Genomic DNA, 14,761 nt, shown 5'->3' on the forward strand with positions numbered 1-14,761 from the left:
CACAAGCTTCAGTCATGTTTGCCAGCATAAATATCAGCAACCTCAGATACGCAGATGATATCATGCTAATGGCGTAAAGTGAAGAACTAAACAGCCTCTTGATGAGAGTGAAAGAGGAGAGTGAATAAGCTGGATTGAAACTGAACATCCAAAATATAAAATCATGGCACCTGGTCCTATCACTTCATGGCAAATAGAAGGGGAAAAATTGGAAGCAGTGACGTATTTTATTTTCTTGGGCTCTAAAATCACTGCAAATGGTGAATTTGTGCATGCTCAGTCACTTCAGTCATGTCTGACTATCTGTGACCCTGTGGACTGTAGCCCTCCAGGCTCTTCAGTCCATGGGATTCTCCAGACAAGAATACTGGAGTGGGTTGCCATGCCCTTCTCCAGCGTTATCTTCCTGACCCATGGATTGAACCTGGGTCTCCTGTATTGCAGGCAGATTCTTTATTGATTGAGCCACCAGAGAAGACCATAAAGAAGGCTGAAGCGAAGTGAAAGTTGCTCAGTTGTGTCCGACTCTTTGTGACCTCATGGACTATACAGCCCATGGAATTCTCCAGGCCAGAATACTTGATTGGGTAGTTGCTCCCTTCTCCAGGGGATCTTCCCAACCCAGGAATCCAACCCAGATCTCCCTCACTGCAGGAGATTCTTTACCAACTGAGGCACCAGGGACCCCCACAGAAGACTGAGCACTGAAGGACTGATTCCTTTAAATTGCGGTGCTGGAGAAGACTCTTGATAGTCCCTTGGACAGCAGGGAAATCAAACCAGTCAATCCTAAAGGAAATCAACCCTGGATATTCGTTGGAAGGACTGATGCTTAAGCTGAAGTTCCAAAACTTTGATTGCCTGATGCAAAGAGCCAACTCATTGAAAAAGACTGATGCAGGGAAAGACTGAAAGGAAAAGAGGATGGCAGAGGAGAATATGGTTAAATAGCATCAGTAATTCAATGGGCATAAATTTGAGCAAACTCCAGTGATAGTGAAGGACAGGAAAGCTTGGCATGCTGCAGTCAATGAAGTTGCAAAGAATTAGACATGACTTAGTGACTGAACAGCAGCAATGGTTTTTAGCCATTATTTTCTTTCAATGTCATTAACCTAGAATAGGTATGGGATCATTTCCAGGCTAAAACAACAGATCATTCCTATTTTCACTAAGGTTCAAAAGTTTTTTGAATAAAAGTTGCTCAAGAGTCCAGAGTACAGAAGTTGCTGTTTTGACAACTTTTTTTCTAGTTTTATTATTGGTTTTTAGAGACAGTATTTACTGTGTTTATTGTCTAGCCATTTCAGGAGTCACTCCCTACCACTACATAGCTATTATTCTTGATCCAATTTAATTTCAGACTTAAATTTTCCTTTTCTGTAAGCAGGATTGCTAACCCTCCATTGGGTTGTTGGGAATGTTAAATATGTAATATAATGGAAAGTGATGGTGTACTGAACTACCTTGTACATAGCATATTCAGTAAATATTTATTGCATTTGAATTTTCATTATTCAATTGAATATTCAATTGCATTGAATATTGCATTCATTGCATTAATAGAACAGGGTCATTAAGAAGTGAATGAACAGTGTTTGTGGGATTTTGCTATAACTCAGGGAGTTCTTTTGACTCCCCAGGTAAACTAATAAAAACTGATGCATCATTCTTCCTTGTTCTATTGGATAGACACTTTTATACCCTTTTATATACTACTTGCTTTTTAAATAAGAGCTACCTGTGACAATCTGCCTTTCTTCTTGTGACTCAGAACACTTTACTTTCAGCTGCCCCTTAGTTAATAAAAGTAGAGCAAATCTTGATATACAGGTGAGTCTCAAAAAACAGGGTTTTGAACTGGCTCCATTTTTATGAAGATTTTTTTCAACTGTAAATACTATGGTGCTACATGTTGTGTGGTTGATTTTAATCTATGAGTTCAGAGTCGAAGATAAGGATGGACTGTGTCATTGGAGGATGGACTGTAAGTTATATGTGGATTTTCAAAATTTGTGGAGTGTTAGCTAGCCTGCCACCTTCATTGTTCAAGGGTCAGCTGTAAATCTTATTTATTGGGGTCCTTTGAAAAGGCCACTAGCAATACCCTTGGTATCAACTTACCATAATAGCAAAGATCCATTAAAAATATTATTGTTTATGGGTAGGTTTTGTATATCACAAATATCTAACATCAAAAAGCAGGCAAAAAAGACCCTGGTAAGTCCAGAGAAAATAAAATTTGCTGTCTTCAAGCTTGTTTTTGCCTCCTTTCCCTTAAGGTTTTGGTTTTCTGCTGTGGAATACGTTTTGTTAAGATATATGTATTGGAATAGTGGCAAACTTGTAAAGAAATAAATGGCAAGGAAGAAACAAAACCTTTATATGAAACTTTGATATGAACTAGGATTCAGCCCTATCTAGCAAGATTCTATAATTTTAACTAACCCTTGTGGGATCAAAACAATATTGTGGAATTCTCTAAACTAGACTATTCTCTGTCTCCTTGCCTTAAATTGCTCATTACTACAATTCAGTATCCACAGCCATGGCTTCTAGTGGGGGACACGTTATCCTGGTAGGGGTATTACATTTATTTCACATACATATAGATATAGACTATAAACAGATAAAATTTAAATGTTTCCCAGTAGAAAAAGTGTTAAATATGTAGGAAGAAAATATAATAAATAATGACAATTAGACTTGGCTATTTTGTATCATATATGCATATCTTGATTTATTCTTTATTCCATTATTTCTATCTCTCCTCTTTTTATAACTTTTTTCAACATATTTTATCTTATTTCTCATATCTACTTTTCTTAATAATTTTTTAATATTTTTTCTGCTTCACCCATGTCTCCCTTTCTTTTCCACATAACGCCTCACTCACACTTGTTTGTCTTTCTCTTTTCGGTACTATTTCAAATATGTCCAAGTGTCCTGGGACCAGTTTATACTCTTCAAATAAGCCACTTGAAGAAGCAGTTAATGTTATCTTCCTAATAAAGAATTTCAATCATTGTAGCCATAAATATCTCAAAGATGATTATCCTTGTATTTTCATTAGAGCCACGGTTTTGTTTGGTGTTTTGGTTTTAAACAAACACTTGTCCCAGTAGTGCAGCTCACCAATATAGAAGAGAATTACAATGTACTTCCAGCCAAATTCAGTTTATTGTCAATTTCAGTAGTGTTTCTTATGGTAGCAATTATTCTCTGTAAGCCTGCAAGCAAGCAGCAGAAAACTGAAATCATCAAAGACTTTTTATCTGCAGCAATTCCAGAAATGGCAGGTAGCTGATAGTTTAAACTTTACTTCTCTGCAGTAGAATAGTGCAAATAGGAGAATGCCATCTGCCTGCTCCTGGAGGCTTTCTGAAAAATATAACCAAGTTAATAAAGATTCGGGGTGATATTTGATGACTTTGGTTACTATTGCATTGAATGCTACAACATATCTATAACCCTTTGCTGCTGCCCTGGACACTTTTGAGACAAATTTCATCGGCATTGCTTTTTTAACATATGAATTAGATACTTGGGTGTTTATCACAATTTTCTAAATACCTGGAGCGAGATCTTCTAATGTTAGTTCTTTGATGTAATCTGAAAAATAGGGTAATTGCTGAGATTCACATGAATAGGAGGCAATGTAAAAATGGGCAACCAGATCTGGATTTATTTTTAAAAGAACTCCTAGGAGATTAGATTAAAGAATGATTGTAAAATGTCACCCAGGTTGCTCTTCCTGTTGATGATAATTTATTTAGAGCATACTAGACAGCAAGTGGACTACTGCTTTCTACAAATGTTTTAGAAGAAGATTTTTCTTAATTTCTTTGATCATTGATGCAACAAATATGTATTGATCTTATTTGTTGTGCTGTGAAAACACAGTGATTGGCAAAGATGTGAGTTTGAAACAGTGACCAAGACAAATGCACTCTTATGTAACTTATGTTCCAGCATAGAAGAGTATTAGCATCACAATTTCTTAAGTACAATTATAATAATTGTACGAAGCCATCGATTAGATAGAGAATAAGGTCATAAAATAAGATGATATGATCTGAATATTTGTGTTTCCTTCAGAATTCATCTTAAATGATCTTAAACCCTGAATATTCACTGGAAGCACTGATGCTGAAGCTGAAGCTCCAGTGTTCTGGTCATCTGATGCGAACAGATGACTCATTGGAAAAATCCCTGATGCTGGCAGAAGGAGAAAAGAGTGTCAGAGAATGAGATGGCTGGTCGGCATCACTGATGCGATGCACCTGAACTTGAGCAAACTCTGGGAAATGGTGAGGGACAGGTAGGCCTGGCGTTGCTGCAGTCAAGGGGGTTGCAAAGAATTGGACACGAGTGGGTGGCTTAACAACAACATAATTCATATGTTGAAATCCTGATGCTCAATGTAGTGGGTGTTTGGTAGATAGACAGTTAGGTCATAAAGGGGGAACCCTCACAGAATTAGTGCCATTATTAGAGCCCTTTGAATAATCTTGCCTCTCCTATCAAGTGAGGATATGGTGAAAAGTCAGCAGACTGCAAACCTTCACCAGGAACCAGCTATGCTGACACCCTCATCTCTGATGTCCAGGCCCTAGAACTATGAGAAATGTTTCCAATGTTTATAAGCTACCCAGTCTGTGGTGTTTTGTTTTTTTTTTAATACCATCAAAAATAGACTAAAACATAAGGGAACTTGCTCTTGTCTCTACAAACTTCCTTAAAGAATTTGATGAACCATAAAATATGATTCATAATTAACTCAGTAAATGAAGATGTGAAAATGTGATTCAGAATTAACTCAGTAAATGAAGATGTAAAAGGTCAATCCAGGATGACTGGACAGAGTAAGCAAAAGTCCTCAAATAGAAAAGAATATTCAAAAAAAAAAAGAAAGAAAGAAAGCCAGTTGTAGGGAAAGAGCAAATTAGCCAAGATAGCATGGTCAGGCTCTCTCACCCTATGGCCTCTTGCCCCACATTTTGTAAATTATGATTGCATAAAAGCTGAGATCACTTCTAGCACTGCACATGAGCATTTTATAGCACTGCACATGAGCGTCATGAGGTCCTCGCTTGGTCATGGACTAGTTTCGGGGGTACCCCTGTGTGAGCTTCACCATGAAAGCGCTGGCTGCTGCATTGGGGCTACATGGAACGCATCCTGGTAATGCAAAGTGAGTTTACATCATGACTCTGTTGTGGCTAACTTGTGGTTATGTTGTGCCCTCTGCTCTGGTTGCTGAGGAAAGAGGCTGTGTTACGGCCGCCGTGCCAGCCAGGAGAGGATAAACGTGTCTGCAGTTCCTGTGGCTCCTTGAGCCTTCTTCCAGCCCCTTAGCCCGTGCCTTGCATACGTGGGTTCAAGGAACAGTGCAATAGTGTCAAGAGTGAGAGGACTGGCGCTGTGAGCAGGATCCGTGACACACCAGTGTAGTCAGAACACAAACAATAAGGAAAGAGTTGTTTGAGGTGCGTTTGACGGGTAAGCAGGGTTAGACTGTGCAGGAATTTGTAGGTATGTCAAATGTTTTCATCTTTAAGAATGATGGAAATCTACTTTGTGACTTTAAGCTAGGGACTAACATGGTTTGTTCTTTCAAAATAACTCAATTGGCAATGTAGAGAGTCACTGTTCGAGGACAGGAATGGATATTAGGAGGCTGATGCTAACTTACCCCAGAGTTGAAACAGAGATGAGATGATGTGGGTATTTTCAAATGTTTTAAGTGGCAAAGTGACATATATCAGGATGAATGGAATAGGGAATAGAAGATGCCAAAACTGATTTCTGTGTCTTTGAAGTGTATCAGTGGAGGTAACAGGTTCAGAATTAGCAGAGATATTAAGCAGAAAGTTGGCAACACGTTGTGTTACTGTGAAGTAACCTAGACCAATAAAACATTGGCACGTGGCCACTGAGGTCATGGCTAGAAATCACCTAAGAAGTATGGAAAAAGAAGCAAAAACTTAGGTTCTAGTCTACTAGAACTTCAATATTTAAAGTTTGGTTAGAAGATGATGAACAGCAAAAGGTATCCCGGCAGAAACATAGGAGAAAAATAAGATAATTTGATTGCTAGGGTGTCAAGAAACACAATATTCTCTATCAGTCATAATGCTGCCAGTAAGTTAAAACACCTATCTGTAGGAAGTGTACTTGATTCTAATCAGCCTCTTTTCACTTGCTTGACTATGAAATAAAGGGGACATAAAAACTGCTTGCTTTCGTTATTGATTATGGGCATTTCTTTTTCTAGTAGGCTAAAATTAGTCAGAGTACTGCCTGGCTAAATGGAAAATCTCTTTTTTATACAAATAGAACTGTAAGTTTAAGCACGGTGTCCAGGTGGATAAAAGCAGTTCAGCTGTACCTAGGGATCTCAATTCTGTCTTTTATTTACCTTTCCTCTACAATTTTTTTCCTATTAATATTAAGGGAAGAATAAGGATTAGATTGAGCAATAGTGTAGATTGCATTAGGTAATTCTTAGAGTTTTAGGGATCAAGGCTGTGTTTTAATAAAGAATTGATAGGAAGGTAAACTGTATTCTTATAATATGTTAACATTAGAAAATACCAGCTGTATTTTCTCTTGGAGGAATGTGTTAACATGAAATGATTATTCTTGATACACAATTTTGATTGCAATGAGGTTTACCTCATATACATTACTTAATTTTATCTGTAAGAATTCTTTAATTTAAAAATTATTTTGATAATAGAAATAATTCATTTTATATCAATAAAATTTTCTTTTTTAAATGAAAATTATAGTTGTTTTAATATTACAGTAAAAAAATATAGGTTCGCCCATATTCACAATGACTATATAGTCTCATATAGACTATATATATATAGACTGCTGCTGCTAAGTCACTTCAGTCGTGTCCAACTCTGTGCGACCCCATAGACGGCAGCCCATCAGGCTCCCCCTTCCCTGGGATTCTCCAGGCAAGAACACTGCAGTGGGTTGCCATTTTATATATATATTTATATGTGTGTGTGTGTGTGTGTGTGTATACATATCATACACATATGATATATTGGGCTTCCCAGGTGTTGCTAGTGGTAAAGAACTTGCCTACTAATGCAGTAGACCTAAGGGATGGGAGTTTGATCCCTGGGTCAGGAAGATCACCTGCAGAAGGAAGTCGCAATCTACTCAAGTATTCCTGCCTGGGAAATTCCTTGGACAGAGAAGCCTGGCAGGCTACTGTCCCTAGGGTTGCACAGAGTCAGACATGACTGAAGCAACTTAGCATGCACAATATCTTACATGAAATACATATTTCAACTTTTAAAATCTCTATATAGAAATTCAATAGGTAACTCAAGGGTAAAGAATCCATCTGCCAATACAGGAGATGCGAGTTTGATCCCTGAGTCAGGAAGATCCCCTGAAGGAGGGCATAACAACCCACTCCAATATTCTTGCCTGGAGAATCCCATGACAAAGGAGTCTGGTGAGTTACAGTCCACAGGGTTGCAATTATTCGGACCCTACTGAAGCAACTTAGCATGTGTAGCATATATATTTAGACAGATATAGTTACATAATGCACTGAGATTTTTAATTGAAATGTATAATTTGCATGACATAAAATGTCCCAGAGTTTACATTTAAATGCTTAAAGAGATTTTGGCCTATAAATGTAAAAAGATTTTGTTCAAGAGTTAATGAAATTCTTAGATAAATGTGACTAACAGAAATGTCTGTACCTTTGTCTTAGAATCTGTTTTTTTGTTTGTTTGTTTTGTTTTGCCCCTGATACTGACCCTCTCCACTCTGTTTCATGGGTTAATACACTCCTATCAGTTTAAATGTTTTTTGAGATTCTTATACATACTCTTTCTTTGTGAGTATTGAAAACTTATACTTTACTTTGAATATCCATTAGTTTTCTCATAAACACTACTGTAGTTGTACCAATTTAAGAGGGATCTAATCATTCCTACAGTTTGAAGGAATTAATTCTCTATAAATATATGATGTCAGTTATCATTGGATATTGAAATGATTTCCCTGATCAATAAGGAATTCAATGATGAAAAGCAAAAGTTCTGAAACTTCTTTCTTACGACAATATTAGTTGATTTTTGAGGGAAGATTTATAGGCTCTTTTCCATGGAGGATAAAGTAGTAGATTTACCTGTTTATAGAGTATCTTTTAAGTTCATGATCCATTAAGACATTGAAACACATATAAATTGATTTTGAATGAACTTCTACCAAAGCATCTCTGATCAATCAGTGAAGAACTGATCCTGTTTTCTACTACACATTCCACTGTGTATGATGATTTGAAAGAAACTTAGGATACTATGGCTACTTGTATAGAAATGAAAAATGGCATTTTATATTCAATCTTTAAAATTTTATGGTGTTCAGCTTCAAATATTTTAAAAGAAATTTGGCAATAAATGAAATAGTCACTTTTGATAGTTTCTGTTTTCACTGATCATTTTAAATGTGTCTTTTCAGGTTATTTTCTTTCCTTACTTCCCCTTAATAATTTGTTTCTTCTTGTGACTGCTACCATGAGTATCTCTAATCTTCCTCCATTATTTTGTTATAGCACCTTATACTTTACCAAAATGTTTATAATAATTGTTGCTTTTGATAACAGTCACTAAAACTCAGTAAAATACTTGAGGCACCTCCCATTAAACTTAATTAGCGGATGAAGGCAACACACAAAATGTGGTAAAGTTTTGAATGTGTCTTTGAGCTATGTTTTCCAACCTGGAGCTGAAACTTTCTGGATCTGTAACCTTGACCACTGTATGATTTCCCTCTTTGCGAATCAGAAATTTTGCTCCCAGGACAATTTCATAAGGTCGTTTGAGCATCCTCTACATACTTGGGGCTTCACAGGTGGCTCAATGGTAAAGAATCTACCTGCATTATTCTAGGAAAGGTAGCTACAAAGAAGAGCCATTCTTCCTGTACAAGTGTATAAACTTAAATGCTTGCATGGTCAGTCACTCAGCCGTGTCCTACTGTTTGTGACTCCATGGACTGTAGCTCACCTGGCTCCTCTGTCTATGTGATTTTCCAGGCAAGAATACTGGAGCAGGTTAACATTTCTTACTCCAGGGGATCTTCTTGACCCAGGGATTAAACCTGTGTCTCCTGCATCCCCTGCATTGGCAGGTGGATTCTTTACCACTAAGCAATATGGGAAGCCCCCTAAACTAATTAGGATCCATAAAATTCCTCCTAGAAAATATCTAGAATAAACTTCCATAACCATAACTACATAGAATGTTTTTCCAAAGCTTCTTGGAGCTTTCACTTTTTATTTAAGTTTATTGGAATTAAGAAACATGAATTTGAAAATAATGGTAATGAAATATATCACAAGGAAAATTACATCATGCTGACTTTGAGATTTGTGAAGATAATTTTGTTCTTCTATATCCTCTTTTGTTCAACTCAGTGGCTCTATCTGCCTTACTGAGAGTTTCCTCCAATTCTATAGAAACAGAAGGAGGTCTGTGGAACCATAAAGGACAATAGAAGAATACATAGAAGTATACATGTATAAAGTGTATATATTTTTCAGTATGCCTAAATCCCATATCTATGAAGATACAGTCCCAGGTTTTATTCCACGTTCTAGCTAAATCAACGTTTGAGAACTGATGGAATCATAACATAAAAGTAATGTATTTTTATAATGGCAGGGCAGATTGGATTTGCTCCCAACCTTGAATGGTTCTCTTTCTCATTTTGTAACAATCTGGGTAAGTATTGGGACCAAATGTGCTACCCGCCTAATCGTAACAGGACAATAAAATCACATTTATAATACTGTTGTTTTCCTTCCCCACTGTTGGCAGCCAAAGAGAAGAGAGAGATCCATTCCAAACTGATTTTCTCTGCATTATGCCTTTGTGATGTATCTCTGTATAATAAGAAATAATGGCTTGCAAACCAGTCTTCTCCTCAAAATATGTAGAGATCTGCCACAGTGAGATTGAGGAGAGAGATCACCCAATAACAAAGTGTGATGTTCGTAAAGGAAACCTAAAAGTTGGACTTTGTAAGAAAAGCTTTTCACTTTATATTGGAGTATTAGCCAGTTAGCAATGAGGTCATAGTTTCAGGTGGACAGGAAAAGGACTCAGCCTTAAATGTACATGTACCAAAGCTGGATTTTAAAATCTATAGAAAATACATGGATTCACTCAAAATAACTAGAATTCAAGTGTCTCTCTGCTCTTCATTTTTTTTCCTCTTCCTTTATCTTCACTCTTCTCCTTCTTCCTGCCTCCTTTCCTTATCTTTTCTATTAACACAGCACTTCTGATAGGGTAGGCATTGTATTAAAGAGATGCATTACACTTTGTCCTTGCCTTCATTTAAAAGGCATCATTACTGGAATTAAGGATGAAGAAAAGATTTGTGCATTTAAAAATTGGAAAACAAAAAAGTTTAATTGGCATAACTGATTGCTGCAGGAGAGCATAGAAGGCAGAGAATGCAAGACAGTTGTCACTGAAAGTTCTGTTGATAAGACAGTAACTTAGCTCCAGATCCAGTATATCAGTAAATACATAAAGGAAAACACGTACAAAAGAGGTAACATTCACGGCATATTAGGGTAGTTCTAGGTTGTTCAGCCCCTTCATGGATCACATCCTTGTCATGGTGAAGGGACTTGTGTAACTCAATGAAGCTATGAGCCATTCCATTCAGGGCCACTCAAGATGGACGGGTCACAGTGAAAAGTTCTGACCAAATGTGGTCCACTGAAGAAGGGAATGGCAACATACTTCATTATTCTGGCCTGAAAAACTCCATGGGCAGTATAAAAAGGCAAAATTACATGACACCAGAAAATGAGTCTGCCAGGTCGATATGTGTCCAACATGCTACTGGAGAAGAGTAGAGGGCAATAACTGGTAGCTTCAGTAAGAATGATGCAGCTGGGCCCAAGAGGAAATGACTCTCAGCTGTGGATGTGTCTAGTGGTGAAAATAAAGTCTGATACTATAAAGAACAGTATTACATAGGAACCAGAAATGTTAGGTCCATGAATCAAGGTAAATTGGGCCTGGCCAAGCAGGAGATGGCAAGAGTGAACATCGATATATTAGCGATCGACAAACTAAAATGGATGGGAATGGGTGATTTTAATTCAGATGAACATTATATCAACTACTGGGGACAAGCATTCCTTAGAAGAAATGAATTGGCCCTTATAATCAACAAAAGAGTCCAAAATGCCGTATTTAGGTGCGACCTCAAAAATGAAAGAATGATCTTGGCATGTTTCCAAGGCAAACCATTCAACATCACAGTAATCAAAATCTGTGCCTCAACAACTGATGCTGAAGAAGCCAAAGCTGACCGGGTTTATGAAGACCTACAACACTTTTTAGAACTAATACCAAAAAAGATGTCCTTTTCATCATAGGGGATTGGAATGCAGAAGTAGGAAGTCAAGAGATACCTGGAGAAGGACATGGAAGCAACCTAGATGTCCACTGGCAGACAAATGGATAAGAAAGCTGTGGTACATATACACAATGGAATATTACTCAGCTATTAAAAAGAACACATTTGAATCAGTTCTAATTGAGGTGGATAAAACTGGAGCCTATTATACATAGTGAAATAAGTCAGAAAAAAAAACACAAATACAGTATATTAACGCATATATATGAATTTAGAAAGATAGTAACAATGACCCTATATGTGAGACAGCAAAAGAGACACAGATGTAAAGAACAGACTTCTGGACTCTGTGGGAGAAGACGAGGGTGGGATGATTTGAGAGAATAGCATTGAAACATGTATATTATCATATGTGAAATGGATCGCCAGTCCAGGTTTGATGTATGAGGCAGGGTGCCCAGGGCTGGTGCACTAGGATGATCCTGAGGGATGGGATGGGAGGGAGGTGGGAGGGGGGTTCAGGATGGGAAACACATGTACACCCATGGCTGATTCATGTCAAGGTATGGCAAAAGTCACTACAATATTATAAAGTAATTAGCCTCCAATTAAATTAAAAATAAACAAACAAACAGAGAGATACCTGGAGAAACAGGCAAGTTTGGCCTCAGAGTACAAAATGAAATAGGACAAGGGCTAACAGAGTTTTGTCAGGAAAACACACTAGTCATAGCAAACACCTTTCTACAACAGCCCAAGAGATGACTCTATACATGGACATCACCAGATGGTCAATACCAAAATCAAATTTATTATATTCTTTGCAGCCAAAGATGGAGAAGTGCTATATACTCAGAAAAAACAAGACCAGGAGCTGACTGTGTCTCAGATTATGAGCTCCTTATTGCAAAATTCAGGCTTAAATTGAAGAAAGGAGGGAAAACTACTAGCCCATTCAGGATTGACCTAAATCAAATCCCTTGTGAGTAGACAATGGAGGTAATAAATAGATTCAAGGGATTAGATCTTGCAGACAGAGTGCCTGAAGATCTATGGATGGAGGTTCATAACACTGTACAGAAGGCAGTGATTGTTTGAAGAGGCTTTGACAAATAGCTGTGGGAAGAAGAGAAGCAAAAGACAAGGGAGGGAAAGACATATTCAACTGAATGCAGAGTTCCAGAGAAGAGCGATGAGAGATTAGAAGACTTTCTTAAATGAACAATGCAAAGAAATAGAAGAACAGAATAAAACAGGAAAGACTACAGTCTGCTTTAAGAAATTGGAAATATAAAGGAAATATTTCATGAAAGGATGAGCATGATAAAGGACAGAAATGATAATGACTTAAGAAGCAGAAGAGATAAAAAAAGAGGCATCAAGAATACTCAGAAGAACTCTAGTGCAAAGAGTCAAACACAACTTAGTGACTGAACAACAACCAAGATTGCACAGCACAATTTTTGAGGTCGGATATTTTTATGCATAAATAAATGGCTTTTGTTTTTCTATAGCTATTTACTTCTCCATACTATTGTTCTCATCTTTTTATTTTGAAAATTTTAAACTTACAGAGAATTTGAAAGAAAAATATATTGAGTCTCTATCCCCTTCCCTTAGATTCACCAGTTGTCAACATTTTGTTTCGTGTTTTCTCTTTCTTTCTCTGAACACAAACATACACACACACTATTTTTTGCTAAAGAATTTGACAATTGCAGATATCATGATGCTTTAACCACAAACATTCCATTGTGAGCATTCTATATAAAAAGAATCTCATTATCATACACAAGATATTTAACACTCATACAAAATATAACAGATACAAACATCTGTTGTCATACAATCCCACTATTATAATAAAAAGCTCTGCGTAGGCAAATATAGGCAAATGTAATTATTCTGAGCACTTTTAAGGTAGGTTAGGCTAAGTTTTGATGTTCAGTAGGCTACATGTTGTAAATGCATTTTCTGCCTGTGCTATTTTCAACTTTTAATGGGTTTATCAGAACATAATCTCATCATAAGTTGAGGAAGATCTGTACATTGTGAAATGACTACTACAATCAAGTTGATTAACATACCTTTTACTTCCTGTAATTACCTTTATTCCTAGTGATGAGGGAGGTTATAAACACTTAAAGCCTACTTTCTCAGGAAATTTTAAGTATACAAAACATTATTTTTTGATGCTGTTCTCTCGAAACATCCCACCCTTGTCTTTGAAACATGTATATTATCTAGGGTGAAACAGATCACCAGCCCAGGCTGGATGCATGAGACAAGTGCTCGGGCCTGGTGCACTGGGAAGACCCAGAGGAATCAGGTGGAGAGGGAGGTGGGAGGGGGGATCGGGATGGGGAATACATGTAAATCCATGGCTGATTCATGTCAATGTGTGACAAAAACCACTACAATATTGTAAAGTAATTAGCCTCCAACTAATAAAAATAAATGAAAAAAACCCATTATTTTTAACCATTTTTTCTCATCATATTGCAATCAGAAATCAAGTTTTTGGAATTTCTTGAAACTTCCTCTGTAACCTTAGTCAGGGATATTTTCAAAAGATTATTTTCCAATTTTTGGTGAACTGTTCTGTATATGTAGTCTAGATTTTGAATTCTGTCATTTAAACATTTTTTATTCATGCCATTTTCTTTTTCTTTTAGTTTTATACACTGGTTTAAAAAAAGAAAAAAGGTACAATAATGCCTCCAAAACAGAGTTTTCCTTTATTATTTTCTCCTTGTAGTCTAATAATATTGATATAAATGTACTTTGATGTGTTCTTATTAGATTCTTATAATTTCTTTTTTGTTGTTGTTGTTCGGGCACTAAGTAGTGTTCAACTCTTTTCGACCCCATGGACTGTAGTAAGCCAGGCTCCTCTGTCCATGGATTTCCCAGACAAGAAAACTGGAGTGAGTAGCCATTGCCATCTCCAGGGTATCTTCCCTATCCAGGGATTAAACCCATGTTTCCTGCACTGTCAGGTGATTTTTTTTATCACTGAGTCACTGGGGAAGTCCTCTTATAATTTAGGATTATACATAAGATTAAAAAATTAAATCTTGCATTGTAATGTTATTAGCCTTCTATTTCTAGCAATTCTTTTGCTTTAAATTCTGTTTTGTCATATATAAGTACTATAAAATTTGTAGTATCTTTCATATTTTTCTTCCTCCTGAGTGCTTTTGTTTTTAGTTTCTTTATTATTTAGCTGAAGATTTATTTATTTATTTATTTATTTATTTTTAATTTTCAACTTCTAAGTATACTGTTTGGATCCTTTACTATTATTGTACTTTATGCCTCTGAGTGCTTCTTATTT

Source organism: Cervus canadensis, chromosome 23 (genome assembly GCF_019320065.1).
Source record: "Cervus canadensis isolate Bull #8, Minnesota chromosome 23, ASM1932006v1, whole genome shotgun sequence".
NCBI lineage: Eukaryota > Metazoa > Chordata > Mammalia > Artiodactyla > Cervidae > Cervus > Cervus canadensis.